Source organism: Salvelinus sp. IW2-2015, linkage group LG1 (assembly GCF_002910315.2).
Source record: "Salvelinus sp. IW2-2015 linkage group LG1, ASM291031v2, whole genome shotgun sequence".
Lineage (NCBI taxonomy): Eukaryota > Metazoa > Chordata > Actinopteri > Salmoniformes > Salmonidae > Salvelinus > Salvelinus sp. IW2-2015.
The window spans coordinates 23874806-23887011 of record NC_036838.1 but is presented as its reverse complement, the minus strand read 5'-3'; the positions used below and the strand labels follow the sequence as shown (position 1 = coordinate 23887011).

Below are 12206 nucleotides of genomic sequence, written 5' to 3'. Positions count from 1 at the left end.
CTCAGGGTGCAGATCCCAGCCAGTCACAAGCTGATGTCAAGGTGAAACAAGTTGGACAGCAACCTGTGAACATGGTGCAGCTGCTCACGGTGAGTCACTTGGACATTGAAATGGGGAATAAAGAGTGCATTAGAGAGAGTAGAGGGTACATCTGGACAGAGACAACTGAACAGGGCCAGCGAGATGAGAGAAAGAGCGGACAGGATAAAGTGTAGTAAAGGAAAACTATTCACAATTATATTCAGTTTTTATATCACATAAAAATATATTTTCTCTGTTTGAGCAGAAGTACCCGATAGTGTGGCAAGGGCTGCTGGCACTGAAAAATGACCAGGCTGCTGTCCAGTTGCATTTTGTCTGTGGCAACAAAGGATTGGCTCTACGGTCACTGCCCCTACCAGAGGGAGGATCGCTGCTTCGGATCGTCCAGAGAATGAGACTCGAGGCGTCACAACTGGATGGTGTGGCTAGAAGAATGACAGTAAGTTTATGGTCCCTGTCCTTGAATTGTTTACATTGGGATGAGAGTTAATTTTAAGGTTGGGCAATTTTGTTACGATTGCATCGTCTGTCGACGGTGTTTGACGGCCATCGTCGACGGGGACGACGTCGAGATGTCACAAACGATGGTTCAGCGTAAGTGAACTTGGCTGCCCTGCCGGAATCTGGCAGCACACAACAGCGCAGTGCAGTGAGCACACAGCAGGGCGACGTGCCAAATGGCCTATTCCCTAATTGCCATAACCTAAGTAGTTGGACAATTAACATAATGCAAGAGAACAATGTAGATTGTGGAAAGAGCGTAGAGCACCAAAGCAGCACAAGATGTCAGATAGGGTCTCTTTTTTCCCCATCTCCTCCTATTTCGGATGATCATGGGCCTTTTGCAGAGGACACTCAGTTGTCTGGCTTATTGTTTTAAAATCTTAATTTCCCTTTTTTCTCCTTAATCCCTGTTCAATTTCAATGTGACTAGTTGGCCTAGGCATGGCCTACTCTTTCGCGATCAACCATCGAATGAATCTATAGGCCAGCTCAGATTTGTTTACGAATAGCCTAAATAAAAACATAGGATAGTAAAAACGAGAGAGCGAACAAACAATTGCAAGATAGACTAATCGAATAGGAAGTTTAAACAAACCTGGTACATTTCTGCTTTACTTATTAAACCCTTTCCACTCATGGGAATTGGCCTATATAGAAATTGGCCTATATAGATAGGGCCAATTTGAAATGTTTCTTATAGAAGAAATATGAAAAGCATATGCATAACCATGAAAGGAAACAGTTTTTGGAGATTATGGGAAAATTATTAGACCAGAGGACACAACAGCTCACCTGACACGACTGAATCCAAACATTACACTGTTGATTTTGTGTGTATTTTACATTTACTGTTATTTTTTGCCACATTTGTTGAAAATAAATCTGAAAAGGAACATAATATTCCTGGAACATAATATTCCTGGAAATTGTGGGGTAGGTGCAACATAAGACAAAAAATGACAAGGGTTTAAGTGAGAGGACTAACAGGTGTCTCCAAGTGGTCACCGTTCCTATTTAAGGTGCTTTTTTGAGTTCTAGCTGTGCCGTTGAGAAACTAAAAAAAGCACACTGTTTTATTTGGAACACAACTCTGCATCCCCGCCCTCACACAACACCGGTCAAATATAAAGCGCAAACAGGCTCATTTTCTTCAGAACAACCAAGGATATGCCATGTCATCTTGTAACTACATCAAACAGAGTGATCATAAATTATAACACTGTATATGACAAGTTTTATGTGAAGTGCACATTTGGACTCACGAGGGTTTGGCTTGCTTTTATGACAAAGCAGTATTTATTATAATCCTCAACGTCTCATCTTTGAAACTGCGTGGAGTCCTCTTAATTTACAGCAGTCAACCCGCATACGGGTACGAGTGTAAAGGGCTGTGGCCGTCAGAAGATTTTGTCAGCCGGTAATTGTCAAGCAAATAACTGTCGTTCTCACGGTAATTGACGTCTAATTAACAAACAGATTTGTCATCTCCTGACTTCCACACACATCCTACAAGCCACTGATGCAGATCTTTGGAACATCTACATTTTAACAAGTCTAATAAATCCATTTAATATAGCCTGCACCTTATAGCCAAATCCATTATTTATTTTAGACAGGTCTACAGAAGCATGATATGAAGAAAAGGTAGTCTATTTCAGAAGAACAGAATAGCATACTCCGAGTTGTCCTTATGTTAGGTCCTGATCTGGCTATGCCAAATGGCTGTGGGCTACACCAGTTAATTTAGCAGACAAGATGTGCTTAGAATTCCGTGGCATTATTGTTTTTATTATTTTATAGAATGAAAAATAGAAAGCACCTGCGGCTATTGTGTTGAGCGGTTATCAAAAAATTCATAAATAGGTACTCGTATATGCTTAATTTAGAGTTAGTAATGTAAGTTTAGTTCTACAAACGTTGGGCTATACTTTTTGATACGTTGTAAAGCTGCATGATGGAACTAATGATGATTTGAAAAAAAGTAGCTTGAAAGGTGTGAGCTCTGCTTTGATTTGTCAGCCAACAAGATGAGTAGGCCTAACGAACAGCAAAAGCACTAGCCTGCGTCAATCTACTATCCCCCATAGTACAAAAGTTGACCTATTCTGTGCAAGAAATAAATATTCCAAACATAGTCTGGGACAGTTGTGGGATGCCACATTGAAAGTCACTGAGCACTGCTGCCAATGTTTGTTTATGGATATTGCATGGCTGTGGGCTCCATTTTATACAACTGTCAGCACTCACTCCTCACGCTGCAGCTGCAACGAAAGAGTTGCCAAGTGTATCGGTAGCCCTGCGTTTTTATTATTAGCAGCTCGTCGTGTCTTTAAATATTGAGGAATATTTCACTTTCTCTGGTCATAGGAGCAACGAATTTGTGCATGAGGCACAAATAATGTAGTGTCTCGAGTTTCGCCATCATGTGAGGCATGATGCAGACCCTCTTCTGCTCTCTCCCTCCGCTGAGACTGACCATCAGATGCAGGTATCATCAGTCCAGTAAAATAAAATAAAAAGCTAATGATTTCAATTGATGCTTTGCCTTGCAAGTGATACAACTGATCAATTTTGTCATCGAAGCTCGAGTTTTGAAATATAATATGGTCTAAGAAGAACAATATTGACAGGCCAAGCATAGCCAATATGCTGTGATAATGTGTCAGGGCAGTAGGCCTAACCTCATTCCTACAGAACAGTTTTTATTACGTTAATGTTGTATAGGCTTACATTTTTTAAGTTAAAACATATCTGAGCGGTAGATGTCAGCCTGATTTTTGACTGCGAAAGTGAACTTGACTCAAAAGGTTGGTGACCACTCAATTGAATAATCAGTCTATTTCCATAATGCCAACATTTCACCCAAGTGTTTTGATCTAAATCTCAAGTCAAATCGCAATTGTAACATTTGGTTAAAACTAAGGCCAAGATTTGATGCCCATATTGTGCAGCTCTACGTAACAGTATAAAACAACCAGAATGGGAAAAGCTTTGTTGCTACCCTAGGGTTATGCACAACTCATGAAGCAAATTTTGAACATTTTTATTATTCATAAACCTAAAATGCCATCATACCGTTAAGTGATGTGAAAAATATCGTGATATATTTTGGCCATATCATGTCACAATCTTATCTGATTTATAATAGACCAATAACTGTTCATCTGAGCTAGGGGGTGGGATCTAGACCATCCTATCAGTCAATCAGGGCTGTGTATGTAAATGTCTTCAAATTAGTTTACTAACACCCACACAATTACTGAGCATTTCAATGGTCAAAAGAAGCTCAGGGAAATTAATTATATAAAATATATTCTGGAGTTATTTTCATTAAATAAACAGTGATTTACTAGAAATACAGTGATATAAAAAAATATATACAATTTAAAGACTGCATAAGGACCTTTTGGCCCAGATCATCAAGTGGAGGCAAACAGCAAGTGAGTGGATCCTACATGAGGAAAATGTTTAACTTATAACCTAGTCTCTCAGCAACTAAAGTAATGGCCAAGAATTTCTGGCATTCATCTACATCACAGGTCCTTGTTCTAATTTGATTTATGTTCTGTCTACTGCAGGGGGAGAGTGAGTTCTGTCTCCTGCTAGCTCTGCCATGTGGACGGGACCAGGAGGATGTCCTGAACCAGACCCAGGCCCTAAGAACCGCTTTCATCAACTACCTACAGGCCAAGCTGGCAGCAGGCATCATCAATGTCCCCAACCCAGGCTCCAATCAGGTGGGTCTCAGTCTGCCTATTTAGGTGTTTGCTACAGTCTTTTTGCAAATCATCAGCCACTCATTGTTTTTGATCAAATGTAATTTGTTAGTAAATGTGAAGTTATACACTCCCCTACGTATTTATTTGGACAGTGAAGCTAAAACTGTTCATTTGGCTCTATACTCCAGCATTTTGGATTTGAGATCAAGTGTTTTGTGAGGCGACAGTACCGAATGGCACCTTTTTTATTTGAGGGTATGTCAGTTTTACAGTTTAGAAATGAATGCAATTTGTATCTATCCCCCATTTTGAAGGTGTCATAAGTATTTGGACAAATTCACTTAAATTCACTCAAACTATATTTTCCTGTGTTTTATATATATTTCCACACTGAGGTTGGAATAATACTGCGAAAATGATAATGCCATTTTAGTGTAAGAGCTGTTTTAAAAGACAGTCTGAAATGTAAGCATGTTTTGGTGGGGTGGAGTGTTGGCCTGGTAAATTAGTTAATAGACCAATAAGAAAGAGTTCCAAAACCCTCTGCCAAACAGCTAGTTTTCAGTTTTCCCCTCCACACTCAGACCACTCCCAGACAGTCCAAGCTAAATTCTTGCTTGAGAAATTGCTCTTTGCTAAGAAGCTATTTTTGTGTTATTTTTGACAATTTTAATTGAAAACAATCACAGTAAGATAGTTAATTGTTATCCAGAAATTAGTTGATATTGAGAGAAAAAAAGGCTGCATTGTAGTCAAGTTTAATATTTGGTCCCATATTCCTAGCATGCAATGACTCCATCAATCTTGTGACTCTACAAACTTGTTGGATGCATTTTCAGTTCATTTTGGTTGTTTCAGATTATGTTGTGCCTAATAGAAATTAATGGTAAATAATATTGTCATTTGAGTCACTATTGTAATAGGTTTCTTAAGACTTCTACATTAATGTGGCTGCTACCATGATTATGGATAATCATGAATGAGGAGTGAGAAAGTTAGATGCACAAAGCCCCCAAAAAATGACCTATAATGGGAGGTGTGATATTTATGACGCTAACTTTTTTCACGATTCATTCATGATTATCCATAATCATGGTAGCATCCACATTAATGTAGAAGTGTTCAGAAACGTATTCTATTCTTATTTACAATAAGTGACTCCAAAATGACACAATACATTATTTACAATTAATCTCTATTGAGCACAACATAACCTGAAAAACAACCAAAACAAACTGCAAATGCATCCAGCAAGTTTGTAGTAGTCATTGTGTGCTTGGAATATGAGATCAAATACTAAACTTTAGACACACTAAGTGAATTTGTCCAAAATACTTATCACGCCTTCAAATGGGTGGATTACATAAAGCTCTTTAATTTCTAAATGCTAAAACAGATATGTATGAAATTACCCTAAAATAAAAGGTAACATCCTGTCGCTTATTATACATTTATTACTTTAAAAAAAAAATGTAACCCCCACTTTTCTCCCCAATTTCATTATTACGATCTTGTCTCATCGGGCTCAGGAGAGGCGAAGGTCGAGTCATGCGTCCTTCGAAGCATGACCCGCCGAACTGCGCTTAACACCTGCTCGCTTAACCCAAAAACCAGCCGCACAATGTGTCGGAGGAAACACTATTCAACTGATGACCGTAGTCAGCCTGTAGGTACCCGGCCTGCCACAAGGAGTCGCTAGAGCACGATGAGCTTAGTAAAGGCCCCCCCCCCGGCCAAACCTAACCCTGACGACGCTCGGCCAATTGTGTGCTGGCCTATGGGACTCCCGGGATCGAACCCCAGGCTGTAGTGATGCCGCGACACTGCGATGCAAGGCCAATATAAAACATTTGATCTCAAATCCAAAATGCTGGAATATAGAGCCAAATTAAAAGTTTGCTTCAATGTGTGTGTTTTACGTTTTAGAAGTATCTTTAGATAGTTTAGTCTTTCAACTGATCCATTTCTATCTCTCTTCTCCAGCCTGCCTACGTGTTGCAGATATTCCCACCATGTGAGTTTTCAGAGAGCCACCTATCCCGGCTAGCCCCTGACCTCCTCAACCGGATCTCCAATATCTCCCCTCACCTCATGATTGTCATCACCTCTGTGTAACAACCCACCCCCCTCTAGCGGGGAAAAGGAAATACATCTTCTTATTAGTGGATGTACACCAAGTTGAGCCTCAGGAAACAAGAGGAATGGCAGGATCTTTGCTCCTGGAGACACTGGGAACATTTGGGAATAACGTCCTATTCAAACTTTTTCCAAGTCACGTCTTTTTCTCTTTTTTTTTCACACCTGTCTGGTATTTTTGTCCTTCTCAAAAGAGCGAGCTCAGGGATGGACTAGACCAGAACCCTATATCTCTGCTGTATTTGTATTTATTGGGGAGTTTTATTTTTACGTAGGGAGTTACTTTGAAGAAAAAATGTTGATGTTTGATGAATAAGAAGAATGAGTGACTTCGTGGGTGGCCTTTTATTCTTCATTTTTTTAATGATTGCTGTTCATTTTTTAAATTCTTCATAAGAAAGGATCATGGAAGCCATTAAACAATGGCAAAAATAGACATTTCAACGTGTATTTTTAAGTACAGTGATTATGTACAAACAAACTTCATTGTTCAGCCTTTCCCATAGAGGAAGAAGGAACTTTAAAAAACTTTTAGGGCACGTCTCAAATGGCACCCTATTTCTTATATGGTGCAGTACTTTGTGCCCTGGTCAAAAGTAATGCACAATATGAGGATAGGGTGCTATTTGGGACGCACTGAGATCTTGTAGAGAGGACTGTGTCAGCCTAACAAACCCCTTTTGATTCCACCAGCTCTGCTGTTCCATTTCTCTACTTAAATAAGACAAGGCTGTTCCCTTCCATCTGTTTCCGCATTATACGACCAACAGTGGGATTTAGGAGTTTTTGGAATACTGGACTCTGTAAATATTTTAAATATTTAAAACTGACAAACTAGAACTTGTGACAACTTGACACCAAGTGACTTCCAGCCAACCATGGAAATACAAGATGGTAAGGTGGGATGAATTAATTGGGGGTGTAAGGAAGGACTGAGGGAAACCCCTTGGTTTTGTGGTGTAAATACTTGTGACACAGCAGGTTGGAAAACTTGTGTGGAGTTTGCTGAGGGCACTTCACATTTTGTTACTCAAATAAAAAATTAATCCAGAAAACTAAAACAGTCATGAGCTCTTTCATCTGGATGTTTTTTTCTTCTTGTTTCTCTTTGAGATGCTGTCTGTTTGAAATAAATATTTGAACATTGTGTAAATATAGTCTGAGCTTCCTACTAACATTTTATTTATGCTGGGGATGTATATTCTGTTGCAGTTCAGTAGAAGTCTACTTCTGCATTCCTAACAGTTGGGTTAGGTTTATGTAACTTATTGATAGGATGCGGTAGTGGATTCTGTGATTTTTTCCCCTTCAGTCAGCCAGTTCGTTTTGCATGGCCCGGGTGGGTGATTTCAGTTAAGGACCAATGGAATTGTCTAAAATGTGCAAACTCTGCCTATCCAAGGTGAACTCGCCCATTGTCAAATGTTTGCAAATGCATTCCATTATGGTAACATTCTATAGTTTGATAGGATTTCATCACTGATAGTGTCTACCAAAGGGGTGACTGTGTATTGAAATTGTATACAGTAACATGTTGGTCCAAGTCCTTACACACACCGACACTTGGCTGTCACATCACATCACCTGCAGTTCAATAAACTCCAGTGCCATCCAGCACATCAGTAACACAGCACAGTTTAAACTGCTTCAATTAAAAAGGTAACTGCAAAAATCATTGCAAAATACCAACTTCCATTTACTTTATTGACAACATTTTGACCAGGGATTACATTTATGAAATCTCCCCATCTGCAGATGAAAAGTATTTCCATATCAAAGCAAAGGACATATTAATATTTGATTGATGGACCTTTGACCTCAAGGCAATTTCAGTACAAAAACTGCATCTGTTTGTGTGGAAGCTATTGGGCTAGATTTATCAATAAATTGGGCTAACATGCATGAAAAATTACCAAGCCAACACGGTGAACAATACAGATACTTCCACAACAATAGTCAAAAAAGGAAAATACTACATATAAACAAAATGATCAAAGTAATTTGAGACAGTTCACATTGTAACGTTGATATCAATTATTAAATCAGGTCCAGTAGATTGTACAATTAAATGTCAACAAATATGTGTAAGTATGTAAAGCTAGTATGTGTTTAGGAAGCACTCTGTGGGATTGTGTTAGTGTGCTGTTTCTTACAATTATACTTTAATGTTTCAAATCTACACTAGAACCAAACAGAGCTACCAGCTGGTTCTCGTATTGGGAAATGTTCCTCTTCATAATCTCCTTACAGGAACCCAGCAAACGCTCAAACGCCTGAATATCTATTACTGGGGGGTGGGGGTGTAGGAGGAAAGAGAGAGAAAAAAGGAGGGAGTGCAAGTCAAGTCAAACAATAAAAAGCCGATAAAGCTAAACAGACCCAAACTGATCTGCTGGGCCTTTATTCATTCTGACCTCAGTTAAGCGTGCGTAAATCCCTTTTTATGTACTTTTCTCTCTATTCGTATTCTGACCTTGAATTTCATGAGAATAGCATGCTATTTGCCTGCAATTCGTTTTGGGTGGAGATTGAATAAATGAAGGTGTGGCGGAGGCGTGTCTACAGATACACCGTATTCTGACCTTGACTTAATACCCTCATAATTCCACCACCTTTACACGCGAGGAACCTATTAAGGTCTCACCAACCTACCTGTTTCATGTGGAAAAAGCATCTACTTTATTTTTTTCCAATAGAAATAACAGCATTCTCCATGCACTGTAATTTACAATTTGATAAGAGCTAGGTAAATGAGTAATCTGTTTGGATAACAGAATTGCAAATATAAATGACACTTTTTAGATAGCCTTTATTTTACCTTAAAATCACTGGAGACAAATGTGAAACCAGTCATATTGGCAGCAAACTGAAGCATATCAACATATCAACTTTCCCACAGTAAAGTTTATGAAATGCTGTGCCATTATGCAGAATTTAAATTGTACGGCCTTTTAACTTCCAGAGATGGGCACCTTCGAATGTCTTAAATATTAGCCACCGTTTTGCTCTACGACTCCACAAGTTTCACAGGACTCGTCTGAAGGTTGCCCACACAAATTAATAGAAGTATGGAAATAGTTTTGTGCCAATAAAAATAAGGGGTTAAATATGTGCCAAACAAACACAAATATTTCCTGAGCTTTCTTGTATCTCCTAGATATTGGACAGACTTCAAAACCTTATTCCTTAAGATTTGCTTTTTGACTGTCTTTTTGACTAGCTAAATGATCCATGGTATGACTAACTTAAAACAATATGTTAGCCCCCCAACGTCTTACATGCTGATCACACCGCTCACGTTGCAAAATAAATGTACACATACATGTTATTCAATCATTGTACCCACAATGCTCGCGAGCGTCAATGAGCGTTTGCGTTGCCAGGTGCTAAAATAGAACTTGGTTCTATTTGTGACACTTGATGCGCTGCAAGTCCCACCTCTCTCATCTCCTCATTGGTTTTTAAGGAGCATATAACCACGTGGGTGATTGAAAGATGAACTGAGGTCCACCCTCCAGTTCAGTTGGTGGTGGTAATGTACCTTAAAGTTGGTTGCCAACCGCCATATAAAGTCCAAAGAAGAAGAAGCCTGAAGGAGGAGAGATAACTAGAAACGAACTTGGTTTACCCTTTTATCTGATTAATTGTCGGAGTAGAGGAACTTGTGCATTTCAGGTAAAATAACAACCCAATGTTTATATCCCAGGACAAATTAGCTAGCAACAGCAAGAAAGCTAGCTAAATTGCCATAAATGTTTAATGCTTTTCGACATGTTCCCAAATTAATATAGTTGGTTCAAAGTTCGTTTTGATATTTCAACCAGCATGTCCTGATCGCTTCTGGTGTGGGTGGACAAAATCAACATGCGAGCGATGGCGCACGCGGAAGCACGCGTGTGAGCTGTCTGGTCAGCATGTTAGACATTTACACAAAACCCAAAACCGGCTGCGCGCGTGCGACATCGTGCATATACAGTGGGGAGAACAAGTATTTGATACACTGACGATTTTGCAGGTTTTCCTACTTACAAAGCATGTAGAGGTCTGTAATTTTTATTGCATCTCACCTTTCACTTCTCCACCCACCCGGCAAACATCAGCCCACACAGTAAGCAGGATCTCCAGTTTCCCCAACAGATTTGGCTCACCAGTCCAAGGACGTAGGTGTCCCTTCCCTCTCCTAGAGCATCAGCGCTTCTTTGAGACCCAGGCAATTCCCCCTGACCACTGAGCCCATGGAGACTGAGGTACAACAGTGACATTGCGTAGAGATTCTCAATGAAGCACAAAATGTTTCACTCCCAGTCCATGCAGTAGTTCTGTTCCTAGCAATGTGGGCACTTATCCTTTAGGGATCTCCACCACCTACACTGAAAGTAATAACCCCAATGGTTGCTTGTGACTTAGTAAGACTCTCTTATGACAACAGGCCTCATCCAGCTCAGTCTGTGTCCGGGCCCCAGGCTCACTACATCCCCTTGAGCAAAGGTCGGTCATTTCTGTTGTATCGCCCTCCACTGCCACCTCTGTTATCAGTCGTGGTTTGCAATCACCTGGACATGGAAGAAAAGGTTATTATGTCCGTGGCAGAAAATTTCCTCGTATGGAATGCCACTTCCCCAAGCAGGACATACAGCGCCCAGCATGGAGGACCGGACAGTGGTTCGTACCATGGGACCATCAGTTGGCGAGGAGGGTTGGAAGATGCCTGGAGGTTACTTTGGTTGAGAGCTCCGGTCTGGGTACAGCTCCCAGCCCAGGTCTTAAGGGTGAATAACCTCAGAGGGATTTGGTTGGTGTTGAGTCACTCAGGACAGATCAAGGAGGGGACCACAGAGGCATAAGTGCCAAAATCAGCCAGATCCCACCAGCTACTGTAGTTTGACATGGAATCTCAGCAGCTAGTGTCCATGCCCAGATTAAAACAGAGATGTATACCCACCCCAGTTCAAACACTCCAAGTGTTCCTCCAATACAGACAAGACATGGCACCTTAAGACGCAACAAACGGTTTCCTCATTAAACAAGAAAACACTTGGTATGAAAGTTGACTCTCCCTACCCATCAGGACCTCAAGGGGAGTCGTGAAGAGAGCTCCACAGACAGTTAATATCCACAATTTAATGGGTTACCATCATTCAGAGTTCACAATGTTGTATTTTGAAGCTCCAAAGAAGTGGATGGGGCTGACACTATGAACGTGACGGGTGTAAACCATCTTGGACCTCTGCCCTAAGTCCTGCAATGAGCCCCCCTTGCCCTCTCCGGCTGGCAACCACGTAGGCTTTGTTTCCGGTTCGGCCACTGACAGAACACCCACATTCTCAGTGGGTCAAACGGGCCCCGTTCTTCCTCGGCAAGTCAGGCCATCCACATTCTCCGTTCACTAAGTGTCCTCTCCATCGGCTCTCCTCTCCCAAAGGCCTCCCTGGGATGCTGCCCTCTGGCCTGCCCGCCATTGCGAGTATGTCCCAGTGTCCACCACCCTGAGCAGTCTGTCATTCATAGCAACCTCACAGTGCTCACGGGTGGCATTGGAAGGATGTCACCCCATGTGCCTCCCAGGGCCATCCCCATGGGACACCTTGTTTCAAGAGAGGCAGGGGTGAACACGCCACCCCTATCTGTCATGAGTTTCGGTGCATGGCAGACCCTTCTTGCCTCTCCCTGGTTCTGGTCCTCTCCAGCAAAACGCCCCACCTCGCCCCAGGCGGTAGGCAGAGACATTAGTTCAAGGTTAACCCTGGGGAATGTGAGGGGGCCATGAGGAGCAGACAGACTGATGCCAGGCCTTCTCATCAGGCG

At 41.2% G+C, this 12206-nt stretch overlaps 1 pseudogene; it reads left to right on the top strand.

Moving 5' to 3' along the window:
- LOC111962319 (msx2-interacting protein-like) overlaps nucleotides 1–7548 on the top strand; it is a 33221-nt pseudogene extending 25673 nt beyond the window's left edge.
- The last annotated feature ends 4658 nt before the right edge of the window (nucleotides 7549–12206 follow it).